The sequence below is a fragment of the Pongo abelii genome, chromosome 5, assembly GCF_028885655.2.
Source record: "Pongo abelii isolate AG06213 chromosome 5, NHGRI_mPonAbe1-v2.0_pri, whole genome shotgun sequence".
In the NCBI taxonomy this organism is placed as follows: Eukaryota; Metazoa; Chordata; class Mammalia; order Primates; family Hominidae; genus Pongo; species Pongo abelii.
Window position 1 is genome coordinate 97417090 of NC_071990.2, and position 27356 is coordinate 97444445.

The 27356-nt window shown below is 37.4% G+C and overlaps 1 protein-coding gene across 2 annotated transcripts in view; it reads left to right on the forward strand.

Annotated features, from left to right (window-relative positions):
* Positions 1 to 2581: 2581 nt before the first annotated feature.
* Positions 2582 to 27356, forward strand: part of FHL5 (four and a half LIM domains 5) — a 59186-nt gene continuing 34411 nt past the window's right edge. Inside the window, exons 1-2 of one of the 2 annotated variants that reach the window (XM_054557894.2) lie at positions 2582 to 2809; positions 3213 to 3435. The gene's annotated coding sequence lies outside the window, so the exon portion shown is untranslated. Of the gene's footprint in view, positions 2810 to 3209; positions 3436 to 27356 lie in introns of both variants that reach the window. The other variant, XM_054557895.1, reaches the window with a different exon arrangement.

Sequence of the window (27356 nt, forward strand, 5' to 3'; positions counted from 1 at the left end):
AAATGTGGCACATCTACACCATGGAATACTATGCAGCCATAAAAAAGGATGAGTTTGTGTCCTTTGCAGGGACATGGATGAAGCTGGAAACCATCATTCTCAGCAAAGTAACACAAGAAGAGAAAACCAAACACCACATGTTCTCACTGCTAAATGGGAGTTGAACAATGAGAACACATGGACACAGGGAGGGGAACATCACATACTGGGGCCTGTTGGAGGGTGAGGGGCTGGAGGAGGGATAGTATTAGGAGAAATATCTAATGTAAATGACGAGTTGATGGGTGCAGCAAACCAACATGGTACATGTATACATATGTAACAAACCTTTATGTTGTGCACATGTACCCCAGAACTTGAAGTATAATAATAAAATAAAAAATATTTTATTGGCTTGGAAAATTACAGTATATTAAGTGAAAACAAGGATACAGATCTATAATGGGGTTCAGGATGCACTATGCTAAAATATGGCACGTTGGTGTTTGAGAAAACTCCAGAAGCAGGAAGGTCATTCCCACCTTCCCTTTACCCTTCTGTCCCGAGGCAGGTCATAAGACCCTCATTCAAGAGGCCTCACTATGCCTGGAAGAAAGGAACACAAAGAAGAGTCTAAACAAGCAGGCCTTGCTAAGTTCCCCCAAGTGTATAATCATTAGACTATATCCCCTTTGTCCAGTCATACTTTTCCATGACTATCCACTCTTCATCAAATCTAAGCATAAAAATACACACGTTTATCTCTTGCTTTGAGTCTTCATTTCTGAAAGGCTCCCATGTCCCATAAAAACTTACATTAAATAATTTATATACTTTTATTAATTTGCCTTTTGTTATAGGGGCCTCAACCATAAACCTAGCAATGGAAAAGAAAAATATCTCGCACTTTCTACAAGTGGTCTTGGTTTTCTAACTAAATATATTATAGTTAGAAAATAGTTATTGCATAACTATGTTATGCAATATATTTACAAAAAATGTTAGCATTTCTCTGTATCATTAATATATGAATGATACAAAGTCTAAAGAGGTACACAAAGATTTGGTCTGGGCTGTCTTGGATTGCAAATCATTTTACATTTTACATTTTCTTTATATGTTTTTCAGTTTCTGTTCCAGATTATCTACAAGAAGCATGTATTTTATAATTTGATAAACTTTTTTAAAAATAATTTTGTTCTATAGAGAAGGATAGAAAGGGATCAGGCTGAGGCAGATGCCAGTTATTTTATGGCTGACAGAATAATCTGAGTGAGACATGTGAGACATGGAATGCAGGGATGAGGATAAATTTGAGAAAGATCATTTAACAAATTAGAACCTACAGATGGTGGACAATGATGGGGATGGTGGAGAATAGATGAGGAAAGGGAATACTCTAACATAAGGGGTGGATGATTGTGCCATTCCCTGAAGTAGGAAATACAGCAAACTAACAAGTTTGGAATGGGGAGAAGACAATAAGGATATTTGGGACTGTTGAGTTTGAGATGGCTGGGGACCCCTAGACAAGGTTTTCTAATAGATAGCGGGATACAGGTCTGGAACCTTGAAGAGTGGTATCAGATGAAAGTATACATTTGGAAGTCATGTTGTATAATTGTTCATTGTTTTGATGAAGAACATGATGGAAAGCCTGCAGAGAAGCATATTGAACAGAAGATAAAGCTCTAGGGAAGAGTGAGGTGAATAGAGAGAAAGTGAGGGTGCTAAGAGCAAACAGAAAATCAGAAGAGTGTAACATAGCAAAACCAAGGGAAGATAATTTCAGAAAGAAATAGACATGGCCAGAGGATGAGAATTTTTTGGTAAGACTGAAGACCATACTCTTTGGGTTGCTAATCAAGGTTGTATATGATCTTAATGAAGCTTTTTTGGAGTGGTTCAAGTGAAAGACAGATTGCAATAAGTTGGGAGGCAGGAGGAGGCTCAGAATTTAGTAGGTTTGGAATGACTTGGTGGATGTAGATTACCCTCTCAGGAAGCATGGGAACAAATAAAGAGGGTGATGGTCCCAGGCACTTTTACATCTCAAGGACTGCTTTCCTTGCCCATAAAACAAGGAAAATACAGATAGTACCTGTTTAGCAATGGTGTCCTAAGGATTAAAATCTATTACTAATGAAATATACTTGTGTCCTTTTGCTGAATCCAAATTTATTGTTGTTAGTCGCCATATGTTCATTTTCATAATGTCTTAATCATTAAAGTCAAGTGAATAACAAAACATACAGTTAACTGGCTCTGCATTTCTCTAGCTCAAGTTCTTTGACTGTATATACCCAAGTTTGACCTTAGAAGATATTAACATTTCATTCCTTTAGCAGTTAGAACAAGGACAGTTTAAGTTTAGTCTGGAATTAAGGCAGAATTTCTTCTCTCACCCTGCCTTCCAAACTGAAGAAATGGCCTCAAATGGAGATTCTAAGAGAAAATGTCACTTGCTTTATGAATCAGTGTGCCCCACTGAGGATACCTACTGTGGATTGGTTTAATATCCAAAAATTTCTTCAGATCCAACTCTTGACATCTCTGTCTACTTTTTGTGTTTTGAAGATTTCAAAAGACTCAATGAGTTTATGCTTTATGAAGTCATAGAGCCATGGATGTGACATCACAATTGTGGCCAGCTCACCAGGAAGCAGGCAGAGCAGGGAAGGCTGCGTCCACACTGCAAGTCCAGAGAGCAGGGAACTACCTTGAGTATTCTACTCAAACTTATGTCTCAGAGTTCCCCAGTTTCCCAAGAAGGGAGTGATAGAGGCCACAATCCAGGGGGCCATCCCTCAAGGTACCAATAGCTTTGCAGGTAAGAGCGTGGGACCTCATCCCTTTCCAGATGGCCTCAAATGGAGATTCTAAGAGACAAAGTCCAAAAGAAAAGCTCAGCAGTTCAGACATTTCTAACCTAAAAGAAGGGTTCTGATCACCACCAGAAAACAAAGCCAAAAACAGATTGAGGAAACAGAAAATACATCATCCTTTTAGAGTATTATTTTTATAAATATGCCCTTAATTTAGCCTAGTTAGTGGAAATTTCTCAAGTGTGTATGCATCTGTGTGAACATTGTGTATTTTAAACTTTTTGGAGCTTAGCCAGATACTTCGAATGCTAATCCTGGCAGAATTTCCCTTTAAGGATGTCCTACAGAGAATTTGTTACTCATAGTTTTAAGTAAAAATTGACAAATAGTGCTTTTTCATCCCAGTAGGAGTCATGTACATGGTGTAAGACTTGGAGGAAATGCAGGGACCCTTCTGTTTTCTCCTGCAAAGTTGAAAAAGCTGCCTGCAGTTGGAAGGGATCTTCAGATGGTGCTGGTGACTTTCTGTTCCTTTTGGAGTTGACACGCATGTGGATTGGAGGAAAAATAATCAACATATATTCTCCTTTCGTACTGTTTAAATCACAGGAAGAAACGGCTTTAAGACAAAGTGAGTTCTTTCCCCCAATTGTTTCCTTTGTTTTGTTTTGTGGTATTTTGACTTCTCTAATTTTTTTTTAAGGATGAGAAATTTTTATAAACTTTCCAGTAACTGCTTAAAAGAAAACTTTTGCTTGGCAAAAGTGTATGCCTTTTGAAGTTTCTTAGCCATTTTAGCTAAAGGTTATCAAATTTTATATGCTGAGCTTTTCAGATTTCTCATTCTTATAACTTGCATGTGGAGGTAACATAGGGGCCAGATAACGCCTTGGAATTGCCTCTTGAGTTTTTCTAATGGTCTTAATGTGGGGTATAGCTTTATTGTTGTAAAAAGAGGAAGAAGAGGAGGGCTCTTGAGATTTTATTTGGCTTAATTTATTTGAATGAATAACATTATCACTGAGCATATTTTATGACTAGATTTATATTTCAAGAGCACATTTTGAAGTCACTTACAGGTTTTAAGTAAACGGAGTTAATGAGATTCCTGCTATTTTCAAGAAAAATCTGCCTACTTTCCAGAAGTGGGCATACAAAAATTCATAATCTTTAATTTTCTAAGGTTAAATTAAAATATCTGTGTTTCCAGCCCACAGAAATATATAATAGACTCTATCAATCTAAAGTGCTACTTCTTGAAACAGAGGTAGTGTTATTCAGGCAAAAAGCATACATCCCATATGTGTTAATGCTTTCTCTCTCACTATTTTAGTCATATCCTCTTTGGTACCTATCATTCATTTGAAAACCAAATGCAGCTCCTCAGCTGTCATTTCAGACTTTAGAAAATTGGAAACTAAAAAGAATTATTAACAAATGCATAGCTCTCATACATAAAATGTAAGGAAATCCTTGAGCCATTTTAGCCCTCATTTTATATCCACAATACCATCATGTGTAAATACTAGCATTTTTATTAGCAAAGCATATGGATTAAAATTTAACATAAGTATCGCAAACATATGTATCATACAAGATATTTCTTAGCATATGTGTTATGATATATGCTTAAAGCCATAATACACATTGCTTTAAGGGGAAGGTAAACTCTAGTGCCTGTTTTCTACACTTGTTCTATTTATTCTCACATTATTATTAGTTGCCAAATCTGGGACTGTTCTACCTAAGCAAGAGTAGTAGATTTGTGTTTTAATATAACACCACCTCACTGACAAATTTACCTCTTATTTTTATTACACTTACCAACATTTTAAGTAAAGCTAAATTAATTAGTGTTTCTTACATAAGACTGGGTACACTTTTCTACTATAATATTACAAATAAGAGTTTAGAATATTTAGAGATTTAGAGAATATTTAGAGACAGATATTTAATTTCTCTGTTTTTATTTTCTCAATCGAGGGAACATGATCTCTTTAGAAATGAAAGCTGAATACTTCGGTTCGCATGGGAAGCTCTGAATCAGATATTAGTTAAACCAGCTTGCATTTCCTTGTTCTTGTAATTATCTTTTTCCTCTCCAATTACCATCATTTTTCTTGGTTACTTTTTGGTACCCTGAAAGCTCATTGAAGGAGAGGAAGAGAAGAAAGAGGTAGAGGAAGAGGAGGAGAAGGAGGACTCCTTTTTGCCCAACATGCCTCAAATCCCTGCAAAATAATCAGCTTAAGGCCAGGCATGGTGGTTCACTTCTGTAATCCTAGCTTTGGGAGGCCAAGGTCGTGGGGATCACTTGAGCCCAGAGTTCAAGACCAGCCGGGGCAACATAGGGAGACTCCATTTAAAATAAAAATAAATAATAAGCTTATTGATGACATACCCTAGTATTTTATATGAACTAGTAAAGCATTCTTATGGGTTTGGATTTACCTTATCCTCACCATATGTCTAAACTTTCACATGGGCTAATTACCCTGATTAGAACATACTAGGATATGTCAACAACAAGGTTTACGTTCATTATATAAATAAAGCTAGAGAGTCTGTTTGAAAACAATAGTGTGATGTGGAGACGAGAGTCAAGGTTTTGAAGTGTCATTCATACTGAGTTTTCTATGAATGAGGGCAAGTGAGTTTGCCTCCCTACCTCAAAGATATAATTAAAACAGCTGTGTTATAGAATTTTATATTAGAATAATAATAACAGTAGTCATTTTTATTTTTTGTCTTCTCAAATTCTTCGGTTATACTTCCAGCACCAATGGACCTTAAATTTATCTCACTTGATTTTTAGCAAAGCTTTGAGCTATTCCATTGCATATTCATTTTGCCAAAGGAATACTCACCAAATGGATCCTGAGTAGATTATTTTGATATATTCAGGTTGTCTCCTCACATTTAAAAATATACCTTTTTGTATTTTTCCAATATCATTGCAATTATAATGCTCTAAAGATGGTGGTGTGGAAGTGGAGTGGAGAAATATGCTTCTCGGGCTTGTTCTTCAGCTTGATTTTGTTTAATTATCTCTTACAATAGTTCATAAAACAATTTAAGTAACATGTCATAAGTCACATGACTTCTCAGATTTTTTTCTTCTTAAATTTTTTCTTTTTTGCTTTTATTATTATTACTATAGACATATAACTGTACATATCCATCAGGTACAATGTGATATTTGTATACATGTATACAACAAATGATCAAATCAGGGTAATTAGCATATTTATTACCTTATTTTTCATTTCTTTATGTTGGGAACATTTAAAATCCACTCTTCTAGCTATTTAAAAATATACAATAAATTGCTAATTATAGTTACCCTATAGTGCTATAGAACACTCAAACTTATTCCTCCTATCTAGCTGTATTTTGTATTTCTTAGCCTACCTTTGGCTATCTCTTTCTTCCCCCTACCCTTTTCTGCTTCCAGTAAGCACTATTCTGCTCTCTCCTTCTATGAGATTGACTTTTTTTTAGCTTCTTCATATTCATGAGGACATGCAGTATTTATCTTTCTGTGTCTAGCTTATTTCACTTACAATAATGTCCTCCAAGCTCATTCATGTTGCCGTGAATGACAGAAATTTGTTCTTTTTTACAACTAAATAATATTCCATTGGGATATATAGCACTTTTTTTAATCCATTCACCTATTGATGGAAACTTAGGTAATTTCATATCTTGGCTATGTGTTGTGAGTAGTGCTGCAATAAACATGGGAATACAGATATCTCTTTAACATACTGATTTCCTTTCCTTTGGATATATACCCAGTAGTGGGATTGTTGGATCATATGGTAGTTCTATTTTTAATTTTTTGAGGAACCTTCATACTGTTTTCCATAATGGGCATATATATGTATATATTCCAAATAACATATAAGAGTTTGCTTTTCACCAAATCCTTGTCAGCATTTTTTTTTTTTTTTTGTCTCTTTGGTAATAGCCATTCTAACTGGGGTGAGATTACATTTTCTTGTGGTTTTGATTTGCATTACCCTGATGATTAATGACATTGACCATTTTTCGTACCTACCTGTTGGCCATTTGCATGTCTTCTTTAGAGAGATGTCTATTCAGCTTATTTGTCTGCTTTCTAATGTGATTTTTTATTTGCTATTGAGCTCATTTTATATTACGAATATTAAACTCTTGTCAGATGAATAGTTTGCAAATACTTTCTCCTATCCTGCAGGTTGTCTTTTTACTCTGTTGACTGTTTCCTTTGCTGTGCACAAGCTCTTTAGTTTGACATAATTTCATTTGTCTATTTTTGCTTTGGTTGTCTGTGCTATTGAGGTCTTATCCATGAAATCTTTGCTCACACCAATATCCTTAAGTATTTCCCCTATGTTTGCTTCTAGTTGCTTCATATATTCAGGTCTTATATTTAAGTTTTTAATCCATTTTGAGTTGATTTTTACATGTTATGTGAGGTAGAAATACAGTTTCATTTTCCTGCATATGAATATTCAGTTTTCCCAGCATCATTTTTCAAAGAGACTGTTCCTTCCCCATTAAATGTTCTTGGCAGCTTTGTTGAAAATCATTTGGCTGTAAATATGTGAATTTATTTCTGGGTTCTCTATTATGTTCCATTGTTCTATGTCTCTATTTATATGCCAATATCATGCTATCTGGGTTACTATAGTTTTGAAATATATTTTGAAGTTCAACAATATGATTTCTCTGGCTTTGTTCATTTTGCTTAGGATTGCTTTGGCTATTCAGGGTCTTTTGTGCTTTCATATAAATTGTAGGAGATTTTTTTCTGTTTCTGTGAAGAACATCATTGGTATTTTGATAGCATTGCATTGAATTGGTAGATCACTTTTAGTAGTATTGTCTTTTTACAATATTAATGTCTACAATTCATGAACATGAGATATCTTTCCATTTTTTGTGTCTTCAATTTTTTTCATCAGTGTTTTGCAGTTTTAATTGTAGAGATCTTTCACCTCCTTGGTTAAATTTATTCCTACATGGCTTTTTTTGTAGCTATTATAAATGCAATTTGTTTCTTGATTTTTTTTCACTAGTTTGTTTTTGGTGTATAGAAAAGCTACTGGTTTTTGTATTTTTTTTTTTGTATCCTCCAACTTTACTGAATCTGTTTAACAGTTCTGAGATTTTTGGTGGAGCTTTTATGATTTTCTATATAAAAGCTCTTGTTATTTGCAAATAAGGACAATTTGACTTCCTTTTCAATTTAGATGCTCCTTATCTCTTTCTCTAGCCTAAGTGCTCTGTCTAGGGCTTCCAGTACTATTTTGAATAAAAGTGATGAAAGTGAGATCATTGTCTTGTTCCAAATCTTAGAAGAAAAGCTTTAAACTTTTTACCATTCAGTGTGATATTGGCTGTGGGTTTGTCACACATGGCTTTAATTATGTGGAAGTACATTCCTTCTATACCTAACTTGCTGAGAATTTTTATCATGAGGGCATGTTGAATTTTTCTCAAATACATTTTCTGTATCTTTTGAGAAGATCAAATGGTTTTTGCCCTTCATTTTGTTGATGTAATGTATCACATTTATTCATTTGTATATTACATCCCTGGGATAAATCTTACCTACATGGTGAATAATCTCTTTAATGTGCTGCCAGATTGGTTCCCAAGTATTCTATTGAGGATTTTTGCATCTATGCTTATCATGTTTATTGGCTTATTGTTTTCTTTTGTTGTTATTGCATCCTTGACTAGTTTTGGTATCAAGGTAACACTGGCCTCGTAGAATGAGTTTTAAAGAATTCCCTTATCTTCAATTTCTGGAAGAATTTGAGGATAATTTGTATTAGTTCTTCTATAAATCTTTGGTAGAATTCCAGAGTGAAGCTGTCATATTCTGAGCTTCTTTTTGATGAGACTTTTTATTACAGACTTAATGCCATTACTTGTAATTGGTGTGTTCAGGTGTTCTCTTTCTTGTTGGTTCACTTTTGATAGATTGTTTGTGTGCAGGAATTTACCCATTTCTGCCAGGTCTTCTAAAGTTTTTGGTATATAGCTGTTTATAATAGTCTCTGATAATTTTTTGTATTTCTATGGTATTAGTTGTAATGTCTCCTTTTCATTCCTGATTTTATTGGGACCTTTATGTTTTTCTTGGGTAGTCAAGCCAATGGAATGTTGATTTTGTTTATCTTTTCAAAAAAACTCAACTTTCCATTTTGTTGATATTTTGTATTTTTTAGTCTTAATTTTATTTATGTATGCTTTTCTTTCTTTCCTTCTAATTTTGGGCTTGGCTTACTCTTCCTTTTCTAGTTTCTTGAAGTGCATCATGAGCTTGTTTATTTGATATCTTTCTACTTTTTTGATATAGGTGTTTGTTGCTGCACACTTATCTTCTAATACTGCTTTTGCTATACCCCAGATGTTTTGGTATTTTGTGTTTCTATTTTCATTTGTTTGAAGATATTTAAAAATCTTCCTCTTAATTTCTTCATTGACTAATTTGTTATTCAGGAACATGTTGTATAATTTCTATGTATTTGTACAATTTTTAAAGTTCCTCTTGTTATTTTGATTTCTAGTTTTATTATATTGTGGTCAAAAATTGATATGATTTCTATTAAATTTGTTAAGATTTGTTTTGTGGTCTGACATGTGGTCTATCCTAAAGAATGTTTCATTTTCTAATGAAAAGAATATGTATTTTGCAGCTGTTGAATGAAATGTTCTGTAAATGTCTGGTAGGTTCATTTGGTCTAAAGTGCGGTTTAAATTAAATGTTTCTTTGTTAATTTTCTGCCTGAATGATCTGTCCAATGCTGAGTGGTGTTGAAGTCCCCAACAATTATTGTACTGAAATCTATTTCTCCTTTGGGTTTAATTATTTGCTTTATAAATCTGGATGTTTTGGTATTGGGTGTGTATGTTTACAATTGTTACATCTTCTTGCTGAAGTGACAATAACCTTGTCTCTTTTTATGGCTTTTTGTTTAAAGTCTGCTTTATCTGAAACAAGTATAGCTATTCTCCCTTGCTTTTGGTTTCCATTTGTATGGATTTCTTTTTCCATCCCTTATTTTTATTCTATATGTGTCTTTTTAAGTGAGGTGAGTTTCTTTTAGGCAGCATATAGTTAGGTCTCTTTTTTTTAATTCATTCAGCTAGTCTATATCTTTTCAGTTGGGAATTTAGTCTGTTTACAGTCAAGGTTATTATTGATAAGTGAGGACTTACACCCACCATTTTGTTGTTTTCCTGTTGTCTTGTATATCTTTTGTTCCTTTCTTTTTCTCTTATAGTTAATCATTGTGGTTTGGTGGTTTTCTGTAGTGACAAGGTTTGATTCTTTTCTCTTTCTCCTCATATATCTGCTTTACCAAGAGCTTTATACTTTTTGTGTGCTTTCATGACAGTGATTTTCACTTCCAGATGTAAGTGGAAATCACTTAAGCATTTCTGGTAAGGCCAGGTGAGTGGTGGTGAATACCTTCAGTTTTGGGTTGCCTCGAGAAGGCTTTATTTCTTCCTAATTTCTGAAGGATAACTTTGCTGGGTATAGTATTCTTAGCTAGCAATTTTTTTTTTCTTCTTTCATCAATTTGAGTTTATAACTCTATTCTCTCCTCGCCTGTGAGGTTTCTGTAGCAAAATTTATTAGTCTAATGCAGTTCTCTTATGTGACTTGACAATTTTCTCTTGCTGTTTTTGGAACTCTCTGTCTTTGACTTGTGGCAATTTGCCTATAATGTACCTCTAAGAGGACCTTTTTGGGATTGAATCTATTTGGGGAAATTTGAGTTTCCTGGAGCTGGATGTTCAAATATCCCTCCTCCACAACCCCCACCACTAAATTGGGAAGTTTTCAGTTATCATTTTATTAAACAGGCTTTCTATACTTTTTCCTTATCTTCTCCTTCTGGAAATCCCATAATACAAATATCTGTTTGTTTAATGTTTTCCAATAAGTCTTACAGGATTTCTTCACTCATTTTCATTCTTATTTCTTTTTTTCTTTTCTCTGACTGGGTAATTTCAAAAGACCTAGCTTTAAGTTCAGAGATTCTTTTCCCTGCTTGATCAAGTCTGCTGCTGAAGCTCTCTATCGTATTTTATATTTTATTCATTGAATTATTCAACTGCAGGATTCTTGTTTTGTTCTTTTTATGATTTTTATCTCTTTATTGAATTTTTCACTTATATTGTGAATTGTTTTTCTTATTTAATTGTGTATCTGTATTTTCTTGTATCTAATTGAGTTTCCTTACAATCATTATTTTACATTTCTTTTTTTGGCAATTAATTGATTTCCTTTTCATTGGGGTCTGTTACTAGAGAGTTATTATATTCCTTTGTTGGTCTCTTATTTCCTTGCTTTTTCATGTTTCTTGTGTCTCTGCATTGATGTCTATGTATCTAGTGAAATAATCACCTTTTTCAAACTTTGTGGAGTGATTTTCATAAAGAAAGTCTTTCATCCTGCAGTTGAGTTTTACTGTGCAGTTAGAAAAGGTGTAGTGACTATGTTTCCAGATAGGTATAGAGATATAGTCTCTGTGCAGCTTCTTCAGTTGTATTCAAGGTCAGGAATAACTGTGGGTGTCTCATAGCCTATGCTTAGAGGTTTGTGGCAATGGCATTGGCAACATAGGTTTTTAATGTTCTTTGTGTTAAGGGCTTCTGGGATCCTCCTATTCTGGTTTTCTCTAAAATAAGGAGACTTAGCTGAGTGCATCCCATTTGGCTTCAAGTCTGACATGGCCTACAAGCAGCTGCAGTGGCATGGGTTCTACATGCAGTGATCAGGATTCTATGTGCAGTAGGAGTTTTCAGCTCAGTATCTCATAAAGCTATTGAGGCAACTGGGCTTGGGGTGCAGCTTCACCCCTTGTGGCAGGGTTGGATGTAGGTTACCCACAGAGCCAGGATCTATGATTCTGAGGCACCCCCTAGCAGCTCAGGCTCAGGGTGCCAGGTTGTAGCTGTGATTCTACCCCTGGGGGCAGGGCACAGCACTGGCCTGACTCCAGGAAATAAGGAGTGCTCTGGAAATTTGGCCTTGGGAGCACAGTATGGCTGCAATTCAGGAACCTGAGTCAATAGGGCTCAGTGGCAACTCAGGTTCCAAGGGATGAGACACTGGGTAGTAGTGATTGTAGACCCTGGGATGGTGGTGCTCAGCAGTATCCCAGAATGTGTGGGGCCAAGTGTATTTGCTTTCAGTACTCCAGAATGATGGAGGACAGCTGTTGTTTGTTCCCTGGATGACAGGTGGGTAAGAAAAAACACAGCAATGACTCCACTCCCTAGATAGAGGGGTACTTCTGCATCTGCGACTCTAGAGAGCTAGGCCAGCTCCAGGGAATCAAAGTCTAAAGTTGTTCAGTTTATAGAGCAGGCTGTCTCAGCTCAGTTTCTGCTCAGCTCAGCCAGAGCACTAACTCCCCAAGGGACAACGTGCCACTTCAGCTCAGGCTTGAAGGATGTGACTGTTCTGGGCTGCACAAGCACTGTTTTCTTGGGATGCAGGGCATCAGTTAAGCTTAAGTAATGGAGTGCATGACTGCTGTGGATGGCCAAGGCACCATTTCCTAGGATGCAGGGCACCACTTCAACTTAGACACCAGGGAGACATGACTGCTCTGAATAGCCAAGGTACTGTTTTCCCAAGAGACAGGGTGCTGCTTCAGCAGGGGAAGGGGGAGGAGTTGGTAGAGCAATTCCACTTCCACTTGACCCCACAGGAAAAAGTGTTAACAGCTGCTAACAGCACATATTGGGGATGTGGGGCTCTGGGGATGGGGTGGTTCAGGGGTGGTTTAGTCTCAGGGATGAAGGGGAGCCATGACTACTTACTCCTTGAGTAAGGCTCAGTCTAGCTGTAGTTCCTGTTCCAAGATGCCATAGCCAATAGTCACATGGGCCACAGCAGGTGGGGCACAGTGTCAACTCCTTCTCTGGCTAAGCACAGCTATATAGACTCCAGGCAGCTTCACCAGTTGGGCTTGGTGCCTGAGAAGACTGCAGAGAACACCAGTGGGAAGGTCTGTTGGTGTCCAAGGTGTTGATGGAGATTGTTGGAGTCATCCTGCTTACCTCCTCACCATAAGAAGTTCCTCCTGGCTCCCAGCTGATCCCACTTGGGGAAGGGACGGTGAAGGCCTGGCATTTCCTTATTCTCTATGTAGGCATCCTGAGTTTTTGTGCTCAACCAGGTTTCTATTAGTTTTAAAATGCAGCTGCTTTTCCATTGTTCTGGCTGTCTTTGACAGAGGCATAAGCACCAGGGGCTTCTAGTTGGCTATCTTGCTGCTACCTCTCTGACCCTTAATACTTTTAAAAGAAGATTAACAGTTCTCCTGATCAAGGTATCAAACTATTTATTATTTTTGACAGTACCAAAGTCATACATCCATGTAATTCATTCATTCATATTTTCATTCATTTATTGATCAGTTAGATCAAGCCAGTATAAACCTACTGAAAAAGTCAAGGTGTTCAATTTTCTTTATATCATGAAACTCTCTATTGTGCTAATGAACATTAAAGAGGATCCTATTGACAAGGAACTGTCTATCATCAATTTTGACCAAATGCCTCTTAGTATAGAACTAAAATGCTTCCAATTTTCTTTAAGCTTTTTTGTCACATAAAGATCAACACTTCCTTAGTAGATTCATGGGTATAATTTGCATTTGAAAAAAATCTGACACCAAGCTGTCATGCTATCTAAATTAAGATTTCATTTATAAAAATGATTTCTAGTGTTGTAATTATATTCAGTCTATTCATTTGTTCCCTTGAACATTTTGACATTTTGATAGTTATACTATCACAAAATATTCTAATTTTTTTTTTTTTTTTTTGAGACGGAGGCCCAGGCTGGAGTGCAGTGGCACAATCTCGGCTCACTGCAAGCTCCACCTCCCGGGTTCACGCCCTTCTCCTGCCTCAGCCTCCCTAGTAGCTGGGACTACAGGTGCCCGCCAACACACCCAACGAATTTTTTGTATTTTTAGTAGAGACGGGGTTTCACCATGTTAGCCAGGCTGGTCTCGATCTCCTGACCTCATGATCCGCCCAACTCAGCCTCCCAAAGTGCTGGGATTACAGGCATGAGCCACCGTGCCCAGCCCAAAATATTCTAATTTTTGACCTATAATTTTTTTTAATTAAACAATTATACTCCCATTTTTTTCAATATTTTTCTTATGTTTCATTATTACCAAAGTGATAGATTACAGTATACAATTTGAAAGGTACTGAAAAGTAAAATTTTAAATACTCCTTAACTTCAATTAAAAGGCTTAACATCTGAGTATATTTTCTTCTAAACTTGTTTCTACTTTAAAAAAAATTATATAATTGAGGTCATACTGATTATTCTATTTCACACTTTTTTCCCACTTAGAGAATTATAAGCATTTCACCATGCCATTAAATACTCTTCCAAACACCATGTTAATGACTTCTAATATTATTTTTTAAACCATTTAGTAAATATATATTCTTTAAAGTAGTGTACAGAAAGTTCTTTTCAAATCCTAATTAAACTTAAGCATACTTCAACAAACACCCAGCAAAATACAATTAAAAGCAGAAAACGTACTTTGAAACTTGAGATTAGGGATCAGCAAAATGTTTTCTACAAAGAGCCAGATAATACTTTAGTCTTCAAAATTACTCAGCTCTACTGTTGTACCTGGAAAGGAGCCATAGATAGTATGATAATGAATGAGTGTGGCTGTGTTCCAATAAAACTTTACTTATGAACATTGATATTTAAATTTCGTATGTCAAAAATATTCCTCTTTTGGTATTTATTTATCATTTAAAAATGTAAAAGCGATGCTTAGGTTTCAGACCATACAAAAACAGGCAGTGGCTACATCTGGCCCTTGAGCTATATATAGTGGCAGATCTCTACTGTGGAGCCTGATTCAAGAACCCTGCCTTCCCAGGGTTTGAGAAATTTCTGTGAACATATGCATTCATATATATTTTTAAGAAGAGGTAAATAGCTTTTATTATATGCTAAATAGTTATTAAATATAAAGTGGTTAAGAATCACTATTCTAAATAATATATATAAAGTCACTTTATAAACCATAATTTCTTACTAAAATATATACTAGTACTTCACTTATAATATTCTTCACTTAGATACCAAATGATCTGAAAAAGATTGATTAGTAGAAATAAATTTATGTTATTATCAGAATTCCACCTGGGAAAATAATATTCAGAATCCAAAAAGCTAATAAACTTTAAAGAGAAAATAGGTGACAAGTTAAATTTTCAAAAACACTTAAAATTGCAAGTAATGGTTATTTCAGTGAAGGTAGTTGGAATATTTATTGCTTTTGAATTTTAAGCTGAGCCAAGAGATTATTTTCATTTAAACTATAATAACTAGCATCATCAGAGAATAAGTCCTGCTGCCTAATTTAACATCTGGTTAACAAAAGTTAATATATGTATGTCTCTCTCATTCCTGTCCTCTCCCTGTATCTCAATACACATACACATACATACAACAAACAGGCCAAGAATAAAACTAGCTTTATTGTAACATTTGTTTAGATTGTAAAGTTCCACTTAATCACGTATGTCTCCTTTCAGAGTTCTAAAGCAAATGAGAAATAGATACAGAAATCACGTATGGATCAATATATTATCAACCTCATTATTGTTAATGCGGGAGTAGAAAACAAAACATGCATGAGAGACCAAGCCCTTCCCTTCCCAGCCTGAATTGAGCTTCTTCCCAGAGGGAGTGGAGAGCCTGGATCTTACAGTGCTCCCTCATGAGCTGGGACTGAGCAGTTGGAGTGAACTCACTGCAGAGAGAGAACACAGGCCCATGCATTGGCAACTTCCAATGGAGTAAGGGAAAGAATGTGGCTCCACATGAAGTGCCCCTTTCCCCAGTTATTTATCAGTTAAGTCACTCCTCAAGTGGCATAGAATGAGTGAATACTTTCAAAAGAGAGAAACTCCTTTAAAGGGCAAGCACAGAAACCAGGGGGAATGAGAAGTTCTCTCTTACGATCTTTAACTCAAAAAAAATTCTTGATCTATTTTAAATTTAGGATGTCAGTGAAAATTGTTGAAATGCCAAGAGAGACTTTTAGTTAACAGAATACATCATAGATCTACCTTTTCAGTATGGTCTTTAGTTGGCCAAAAAGAAAACAGTGGGCCGAATAAATCCATAGCAATGTGTAGTTAAGTTTTTAAAGCTCTGACATGTAAAAAGAACTAGCTTTATACGTGACCTTTTTGTTATCCAAGTATGGATACCACCCTCCAGTTCTAGTGGTGCTTGTGAGCTTGCAGACCACTCCCCTGATCATGCTAAGTCACCACCTCCACAACTGTGTGGACGGCCCTCAGCTTAGGAACCTCCTCCTACTTTATCTTAGAGACTACCTTTTATTCAACCTTCAAGGCACAGCTCTAAAAAAGCTTTACCTGAAGTTTTCCAGAAACTTCCTAAAATACCCAGAGTACCCTGTGCATACCTTCACACTTTTCCACAGGACCTCTCTCATTCTTCTCTCACTCTCTTCCATCTGCAAATATTTACTGAGCCTTCAGCATATGCTGGTAATAAACTAGACACCAGGAGTCTGCTGGCAAACATAGTATCTTCCCTGTCTTTTCTGTTGAGCAGGAAACACAATTAGCCAGAGATAAAGCATACTATGGGTAGTAAAGTACCAAGAACCATACGAACACACGCAGCCAAGTCCTTATCTTGTAGAAGAGTGATGGAGTAAAGAGAATATTTGAATGTCTCTCTCCCAGGCCACCACGTCAGCTTTTCATAGGTAAAGACCTTTACTTGACTGCCAAACACCATGGATGGCCCAGAGTTGGCCCTCAAGAACTTTTTATGAAACCTACAGAACTAAAGTATATATATTCAGGGAGCTGTTTGAAACCATAGGGTATAAAGTGAAAAAGACAGACAGGATTCTAGAACCAAACATCTGACTTCTTCTTTTCTGCATTCATTCAGCATGTATTTATGCCCGGCTGTCTTGTAGGTGCCATGAACACAACCCTAAACAGATCAGGAAAGGTCTCTGCTCTGTGTGATGCATCGGCATGCCTTAAGAATTCACATATTAAGTGATGTTTAGGATGAAAATTAACACTAAATTGTAACCAATATTTAGCTACTAATACTGTGAACACTTTGGTTTCCAAGGGCATGGTAACAGATTTTCCCCCTTTCCTTACATACAGAATTAGCATAAAAACCTGAGATCAACATGTTGTGTTTCCAAAGCCTCAAACATACAACTGCTGAGTGAAAGCTCAAAGTATTTTGGCTATAATCATTTTCCTTTGATGGATGCTGAGAATCAACTTTGCCTAAATCTCTGAGAGGGAGAACAGATAAAAATTAAATTAAATTAAAGCTGGCTTTAAATATCAAATGGCTAACCCCCACCACCAACATCATCAACACATTTTAAACTGTCAAAAGAATAGCTCGTAATTATTGATTAGTGTTATCACCAAAGCACAGGATACAGCTTTGCCTTGTACCTTTTAAAATCACATTCTGGCAAGAGGCAGATTATTTTGCTTCAGGTATAGATACTGGAAAAACTAGTTAATATCAACCTCCACGCCTCAACCCCGACTCAAACACCCTCCCAACACACATACACACACACATTCTCACAAATACATACACACAGATACACACATCCCACACAACACACATTCTCACAAATACATACCCATATACCACACATGTACACACATCACTAACCTCATTTTATCAGATGAGAATGCAGAAAATAAACCCAAATATGATTTTGGGCTTATCTTTCCAACTTTCACAGTGATCCAATAATAACTTGGGTTGCTCCGAATGTTACAGGGGATTTGTACTTCCTTTTGAAGATAGCTATTTCATTTTGTACAGCTAGAAGCAGCTTGGTTTTGAGAGGTGACAGCGTTCTGGCAGTCCTCATAGCCCTCGCTCCCTCTCGGCGCCTCCTCTGTCTGGGCTACCACTTTGGCGGCACTTGAGGAGCCCTTCAGCCCACCGCTGCACTGTGGGAGCCCCTTTCTGGGCTGGCCAAGGCTGGAGCCCACTCCCTCAGTTTGCAGGGAGGTGTGGAGGGAGAGGCGCGAGCGGGAACTGGGGTTGCATGCGGCGCTTGCGGGCCAGCTGGAGTTCCGGGTGGGTGTGAGCTTGGCGGGCCCCCGCACTCGGAGCAGCCGGCCGGCCCTGCCGGCCCGGGCAATGAGGGACTTAGCACCCGGGCCAGCGGCTGCGGAGGGTGTACTGGGTCCCCCAGCAGTGCCAGCCCACCGGCGCTGCACCTGCGCCTGCGCCTGCGCCGGGCCTTAGCTGCCTTCTTGCTGGGCAGGCCTCGGGACTGCAGCCCACCATGCCTGAGCCTTCCCCCACCTCTGTGGGTTCCTGTGCAGCCCGAGCCTCCCCGACGAGCGCCGCCCCCTGCTCCACAGCGCCCAGTCCCATCGACCACCCAAGGGCTGAGGAGTGCGAGCGCATGGGGCGGGACTGGCAGGCAGCTCCACCTGCAGCCCCCCTGCGGGATCCACTAGGTGAAGCCAGCTGGGCTCCTGAGTCTGGTGAGGACATGGAGAGTCTTTATATCTAGCTCAGGGATTGTAAACACAGCAATCAGCACTCTGTACTTAGCTCAAGGGTTGTGAGTGCACCAATCGACACTCTGTATCTAGCTGCTCTGGTGGCACCTTGGAGAACCTTTATATCTAGCTCAGGGACTGTAAACACACCAATCGGCACTCTGTGTTTGTAAACACACCAATCAGCACCCTGTGTTTAGCTCAAGGTTTGTGAGTGCACCAATCGACACTCTGTAGCTAGCTGCTCTGGTGGGGCCTTGGATAACCTTTATGTCTAGCTCAGGGATTGTAAATACACCAGTCGGCACTCTGTATCTAGCTCAAGGTTTGTAAACACACCAGTCATCACCCTGTGTTTAGCTCAAGGTTTGTGAGTGCACCACTCCACACTGTATCTAGCTGCTCTGGTGGGGCCTTGGAGAACCCGTATGTCCAAACTCTGTATCTAACTAATCTGATGGGGACATGGAGAACCTTTGTATCTAGCTCAGGGATTGTAAACGCACCAATCAGCACCCTGTCAAAACAGGCCACTCGGCTCTACCAATCAGCAGGATGTGGGTGGGGCCAGATAAGAGAATAAAAGCAGGCTGCCGGAGCCAGCAGTGGCAACCACTGGGGTCCCCTTCCACACTGTGGAAGCTTTGTTCTTTCGCTCTTCTCAATAAATCTTGCTACTGCTCACTCTTTGGGTCCACGCTGCTTTTATGAGCTGTAACACCCGAAGATCTTCAGCTTCACTCCTGAACCCAGCGAGACCACGAGCCCACCGGGAGGAAAGAACAACTCCAGACGCACTGCCTTAAGAGCTGTAACACTCACCGCGAAGGTCTGCAGCTTCACTCCTGAGCCAGCGAGACTACAAACCCACCAGAAGGAAGAAACTCCGAACACATCTGAACATCAGAAGGAACAAACTCCAGACGCGCCACCTTAAGAGCTGTAACACTCACCGCGAGGGTCCGCGGCTTCATTCTTGAAGTCAGTGAGACCAAGAACCCACCAATTCCGGATACAGTTTTAGGCATGGAATAAACTTCTCTGTTCATGCTTATGAGGCTGTTACCTGGTCAACAATTAAAACTTAGAAGGACAGATGCAAAAAAGGAGAGAAAGTTTTCATCTTTTTCTATGTTTTGAAAAATTACAGCCTAACTAAAGCTGTCATTTTAAACAAGCTTTTTACCAACTTCTATATGGAAAAGCAAAACAAATGGCTTCTGTGAGAAGCCTGGAAACCTGAATTCTGGTTGAAGCTTTTTTACTAGTTTGTCAGCTTTTTCTTTAAAAAAAAAAAAAAAAAAAAAAAAAAGTCAATTCACCTCTCTGAACTCAGTTTTTCTCATTTGTTAGATTAGAATAATAAATGAAACTAGAGAATTTCAAAATCCCTCCCAGCTGTTAGATTTAGTGGTTCTGTGAAAATGGACTTGGATCAGAAGTGTAGGAAGTATAACAAAATGACTGCAGCATTAAGAGGCTTTATCTTTAAATATCTTACACCATACCAATGAGGCATTTCTTTTTTGTGAGTTTTCCTACAATTCTCCTCTCTGCTCTTCCCCTCCTTTCCTCTTTCTCCATACTTCTCATTATTCTTGTTCCAATGATTGAGATTTGATTTTTAGTAAACTATTACAGAAAAGACTCATTGCTTGCACAATTAATTTACTGCAATTTTCTTCTTAAGAAAACAAGGTCATAAAGAGCAAAGCTGAGAGATAAATTGTACAAAATAATCAAAATGATAAATGTAAGTTGTCTTTAAATGAGTCACTAAACTGGCATCTAATTTTGGCTGATCTTCTCTTTTACTTCTGTTAACAACGTGGTCCTAAATAAGTCAATCATTGCAAACTGGCAATCTAGTCTAAAAAGAAACTTGTTAAAATTGATTTGGCACTGGGCGCAGTGGCTCACGCCTGTAATCCCAGCACTTTGGGGGGTCGAGGTGGGAGAATCACTTGAGGTCAGGAGTTCAAGACTACCCTGGCCAACATGTGGAAACCCCATCTCTACAAAAAATACAAAAATAAGCCAGGTGTAGTGGCATGCACCTGTAGTCCCAGCTACTCCGGAGGCTGAGACACAAGAATCGCTTGAACCTGGGAGGCAGAGGTTGCAGTGAGCCGAGATTGCACCACTGCACTTCAGCCTCAGCCACAGAGTGAGACCCTGTCTCAAGAAAATAAAAACAAAAATAAAATAAAAATTGATTTGGATTAGTTATGTGGGTATTTTCTACTAAGTATTTGCAAAATTTTATTTTGTAGATGTATTTCATTTTTTCTAATTTTTCTGAAAAGAGAGACTGGCTGTATTAGTACTTTCTTTGGAGCTTAGTTTTCAAATCTGTAAAAGGAGGACTTGAAACTAACCTTTTCTTCTACTTCTTGCATTCTATGATAAAGAACGGGAGACTCAAGTGGAATAAGTTCAGTCTTCTTGTGAAGGTTTTATTTAATATTTGAAATAGGCAACTCATTCATTTGGTACAAAATTCCAAAGGTACAAATTCTGTATCATGAAAAAAATGAATTTTGCTACCTCCCTTAATTGTCTGTTTATCACACTGTTTCATACACTTTCTTCAAGAATGCCTCTTGGTATTTTTACTTTTGATGTCAGTTGATAGGAAGCCACATTTGGTTTTGATCAGTATCAAATGTTATAGTACCATTATGATAACAAATTATATATACAACAAATTTAATAATATATTTTTGTATATTCTAGCTATCATTATTTCCTATACATTTTGTTGACATTTGTATAATTCACAATAGTTTTAAAGACATTTCAATATGTACTATCTAATTTGCTGTAAGGTACCATCTGTGTATATAATTTCCAACATTCGACCTTGCAAGGTAGATTATAAATGTCATGATTTTGCCATGTACCATGTGTGTATTTTGATATTGCCATAATGCCTAATACAATGCTAATAATGGAGTGGTTTTATGAACTGTTACTGTGACCTATGCCCAAAAAGTCATGAAAATTGTCAACTGGTAGTTAAGAATTGGGAGGTAAATTTGAAACTTCGTGTATATGACAAGGGATACATTATGCTTTATGACAAACTCTTAGTGACAGGCTGCTGGGCTCTACAAAAGTGTCTGGGGTTGAGGTCTCCCCAGGTCTGTGAAAGGACAGATAGGACTCCTGTTATCAAAGTCTAGCCCTTCCCTCCCCAGCCTTCTGCAGACTCACTGAGAGTCTAAAGTCTACAGGGACCACTATTTCTGAAAACGGAATAAAAAGGTTTAAAGAGGCACCCACCAGTGAAACTGCTGGTAGACTTACAAAGAGATAGGATACTTGTATCCTTCAACTTGGCCCACCAGTTCAGAGGAAAAGAAACTGGATATTATCTGGAGATTTCTCCTTATAAATCAAAGAAAGGATGCTTACCACACCCTTACCTAGACTGCTTGTAGTTACTATGGAATCATAATGATGTCTCCCAAAAGAAAGCTCTACCTCGTGCTGCAGCATATTTTCTTGGCCTTGAGCCATCATTACTTTCAATTAAGTAGAAATCCTTTACAAATTATCATCAGTTTTATCCAAGACCTTTTTAGAGATCACCCAGTATATGATGGCTATTGCTTGGCTCTAATTGAAGTATAGAAATGAGTAAGACATAATGGTTGCTCTGAATGAGTTTACAATTCAGTTAGAAGGGATACAACAAGCTCCATAACATTTATATGAGAAGGTAGAATATAAAAAGTATCTAATAGAAACACAAAGGGCTTTCATTAAACATATCACAATAATACAACTTATAAATGTGCCCTTATGAACCTCAGAATTGAAAAAGGTTTAAGCCAGAAGTGGAACAGAACATGTTGACAGGCTGTTCTTTAAAAAGACCCAGAAATTAACTCTCCTTTTATCACTATGCTTTATACATTTTAAGGAGATCACAAACCAACAGAATCTATAATACACATTAATGTCAGGATAAATGAAAGCCAATATATTATATGGTTAATCTTGGCATAATCTCAGAAAAGAATTATGTGATTGATTTTGAAATCTTATTTATTGCTCTTAGTTGAATAGCTGAAAGCTCTTCCTAACTAATTTGTTTAACTGGAGTTGCTATTTAGGTAAATCATAGATTTTTTTAAACTGCTTTATAGGCTCTATTAGATAAAGAATATATAACCCCATCTATCATTTTGTATTGGCCACCTTCCAAATAAAGTACACTCTTCATTTTATTGGACAGTTTCCAACACTATGCATGTACTACTAGAAGAGAAACTGTTGATTGCTTATATTTGAAAACATATCTGTTTTAAAGAAAATCATAGAAAATAATTTCTTGATTCTCCTATATTATAGGGAGTATAAGTTTTTCAACATTATATAGGGTCAAGATGAACTGACTAGCTGTGGTGATTAGAGTTCCTCTAAATTCCTGGATCCAGGGTTATTAACTGAAACTTCCCTGAAGCCATTGAATTAAATTCAATATATTTGTCCTCCATTTAAGGTGACTTGATTGAATAAGGATTTATTTTTCTCATCACTCATTATTGACAGAAATTAAAATTTATAACATCTAGGGAAATAAAATAGCCATCTTGGCTTCATCGTAACCGATTAACAATCTTTTCATAAATCATGATATTAAACACATGAATGGAAAATAAAAGATGCAAAAGCCATTGTTCTTTCTTTCTGATAAAACACACTCTTCCAGACCATGGCCAAATGTTTATGTTATCTTATGCCACCTAAATACTTGGCTCTGTGGGAGTTATTCAGCTGATCAATGTGTGTTACAGATGGGGCCTGTGTTACAGGTTTCATCCTTCCTCAGGAGACTTAGTTTCTGCAATGGCAGATTATACTTCTTACTAGGTAAGCTTGCACTTGCCATTTCATGCAACAGGAAGCACTTCCCCATCAAATGGCAAGTGAAAGCTGGTAGAAACAATATTAAGTAGGTGAATCAATGAGGGACCCTCTCTGCACTACTAAAAACAGCTACCAGAATTCAGAGGATAATGAAGGTGATCTTCAAATAGAAAAGCAAATGAAAGTAAAACATTTTTTTAAAACCCTGGCACAATTAATAGCCTTAAAAAAATGTTATAGAATACTTGTTGAATTTTCTAAGGAGCATGAAGAGGTGGAGGGGAACACTTGCTGATTTATATTAGATCTATAGCATCCATCTACAGACTCAATCTCCAGGAAACAGTGTTGATTTGAGGATTCATATACAAGAAACACCCTGCCCCAACCATGTGCTGAGCCTATGCTAAATACTTTTAGATAGATTGTATTTTTAGTCTTGTCCTTATCTGTACTAAACCTTGTCACTAAATCAGATCCTCAAACAAACCTTTGAGGAGACCCTGAGGCAACCCAGCAACTATATTTGCTCTTCCAGAACATCTTTAAAATGAATAACAGAGCAAGTTTGAAGGGAGTAGAAGGGAAGACTTATATCTGCTGAAATGATTGCGGTTTCTTTGGAATTAACATTGCAGAAGCAAGACTAATGATAGATTTAAAAGCACAAGGATGGGCTCTGGATAGACAGAGTCCTAGACAATCCAATTTTATCTTCAAAGGCAATACTCTTATGGTCTTGAAAATTTTCTTATATCCCAGTGAGGAAAAAAAAGGGTGATATTAAACCTACGTATGTTTAAAAAGCCCTTCATTTTTATTTCTTAAAGAATGTTTGTGTCGAGGAATTCATCCATTTCTTCTAGATTTTCTAGTTTATTTGTGTAGAGGTGTTTGTAGTATTCTCTGATGGTAGTTTGTATTTCTGTGGGATCGGTGGTAATATCCCCTTTATCATTTTTTATTGCATCTATTTGATTCTTCTCTCTTTTTTTCTTTATTAGTCTTGCTAGCGGTCTATCAATTTTGTTGATCCTTTCAAAAAACCAGCACCTGGATTCATTAATTTTTTGAAGGGTTTTTTGTGTCTCTATTTCCTTCAGTTCTGCTCTGATTTTAGTTATTTCTTGCCTTCTGCTAGCTTTTGAATGTGTTTGCTCTTGCTTTTCAAGTTCTTTTAATTGTGATGTTAGGGTGTCAATTTTGGATCTTTCCTGCTTTCTCTTGTGGGCATTTAGTGCTATAAATTTCCCTCTACACACTGCATTGAATGTGCCCCAGAGATTCTGCTATGTTGTGTCTTTGTTCTCGTTGGTTTCAAAGAACATCTTTATTTCTGCCTTCATTTCATTATGTACCCAGTAGTCATTCAGGAGCAGGTTGTTCAGGTTCCATGTACAACTGGTTTTGAGTGAGTTTCTTAATCCTGAGTTCTAGTTTGATTGCACTGTGGTCTGAGAGACAGTTTGTTATAATTTCTGTTCTTTCACATTTGCTGAGGAGAGCTTTACTTCCAAGTATGTGGTCAATTTTGGAATAGGTGTGGTGTGGTGCTGAAAAAAATGTATATTCTGTTGATTTGGGGTGGAGAGTTCTGTAGATGTCTATTAGGTCCACTTGGTGCAGAGCTGAGTTCAATTCCTGGGTATCCTTGTTAACTTTCTGTCTCGTCGATCTGTCTAATGTTGACAGTGGGGTGTTAAAGTCTCCCATTATTATTGTGTGGGAGTCTAAGTCTCTTTGTAGGTCACTCAGGACTTGCTTTATGAATCTGGGTGCTCCTGTATTGGGTGCATATATATTTAGGATAGTTAGCTCTTCTTGTTGAATTGATCCCTTTACCATTATGTAATGGCCTTCTTTGTCTCTTTTGATCTTTGTTTGTTTAAAGTCTGTTTTATCAGAGACTAGGATTGCAACCCCTGCCTTTTTTGTTTTCCATTTGCTTGGTAGATCTTCCTCCATCCTTTTATTTTGAGCCTATGTGTGTCTCTGCACGTGAGATGGGTTTCCTGAATACAGCACACTGATGGGTCTTGACTCTTTATCCAATTTGCCAGTCTGTGTCTTTTAATTGGAGCATTTAGTCAATTTACATTTAAAGTTAATATTGTTATGTATGAATCTGATCCTGTCATTATGATGTTAGCTGGTTATTTTGCTCATTAGTTGATGCAATTTCTTCCTAGCCTCGATGGTCTTTACAATTTTGCATGATTTTGCAGTGGCTGGTACTGGTTGTTCCTTTCGATGTTTACTGCTTCCCTCAAGAGCTCTTTTAGGGCAGGCCTGGTGGTGACAAAAATTTCTCGACACATACATCCTCCCAAGACTAAACCAGGAAGAAGTTGAATCTCTGAATAGACCAATAACAGGCTCTGAAATTGTGGCAATAATCAATAGCTTACCAACCAAAAAGAGTCCAGGACCAGATGGATTCACAGCCTAATTCTACCAGAGGTACAAGGAGGAACTGGTACCATTCCTTCTGAAACTATTCCAATCAATAGAAAAGAGGGAATCCTCCCTAACTCATTTTATGACACCAGCATCATCCTGATACCAAAGCAGGGAAGAGACACAATCAAAAAAGAGAATTTTAGACCAATATCCTTGATGAACATTGATGCAAAAATCCTCAATAAAATACTGGCAAACCAAATCCAGCAACACATCAAAAAGCTTATCCACCATGATCAAGTGGGCTTCATCCCTGGGATGCAAGGCTGGTTCAATATACGCAAATCAATAAATGTAATCCAGCATATAAATAGAACAAAAGACAAAAACCACATGATTATCTCAATAGATGCAGAAAAGGCCTTTGACAAAATTCAACAACTCTTCATGCTAAAAACTCTCAATAAATTAGGTATTGATGGGACGTATCTCAAAATAATAAGAGCTATCTATGACAAACCCACAGCCAATATCATACTGAATGGGCAAAAACTGGAAGCATTCCCTTTGAAAACTAACACAAGACAGGGATGCCCTCTCTCACCACTCCTATTCAACATAGTGTTGGAAGTTCTGGCCAGGGCAATCAGGCAGGAGAAGGAAATAAAGGGTATTCAATTAGGAAAAGAGGAAATCAGATTGTCCCTGTTTGCAGATGACATGATTGCACATCTAGAAAACCCCATTGTCTCAGCCCAAAATCTCCTTAAGCTGATAAGCAACTTCAGCAAAGTCTCAGGATACAAAATCAACGTACAAAAATCACAAGCATTCTCATACAACAATGACAGACAAACAGAGAGCCAAATCATGAGTGAACTCCCATTCACAATTGCTTCAAAGAGAATAAAATACCTAGGAATCCAACTTACAAGGGATGTGAAGGACCTCTTCCAGGAGTACTACAAACCACTGCTCAAGGAAATAAAAGAGAATACAAACAAATGGAAGAACATTCCATGCTCATGGGTAGGAAGAATCAATATCGTGAAAATGGCCATACTGCCCAAGGTAATTTATAGATTCAATGCCATCCCCATCAAGCTACCAATGACTTTCTTCACAGAATTGGAAAAAACTACTTTAAAGTTCATATGGAACCAAAAAAGAGCCCGCATCGCCAAGTCAATCCTAAGCCAAAAGAACAAAGCTGGAGGCATCATGCTACCTGACTTCAAACTATACTACAAGGCTACAGTAACTAAAACAGCATGGTACTGGTACCAAAACAGAGACATAGATCAATGGAACAGAACAGAGCCCTCAGAAATAATGCTGCATATCTACAACTATCTGATCTTTGACAAACCTGAGAAAAACAGGCAATGGGGAAAGAATTCCCTATTTAATAAATGGTGCTGGGAAAACTGGCTAGCCATATGCAGAAAGCTGAAACTGGATTCCTTCCTTACACCTTATACAAAAATCAATTCAAGATGGATTAAAGACTTAAATGTTAGACCTAAAACCATAAAAACCCTAGAAGAAAACCTAGACGTTACCATTCAGGACATAGGCATGGGCAAGGACTTCATGTCTAAAACACCAAAGGCAATGGCAACAAAAGCCAAAATTGACAAATGGGATCTAATTAAA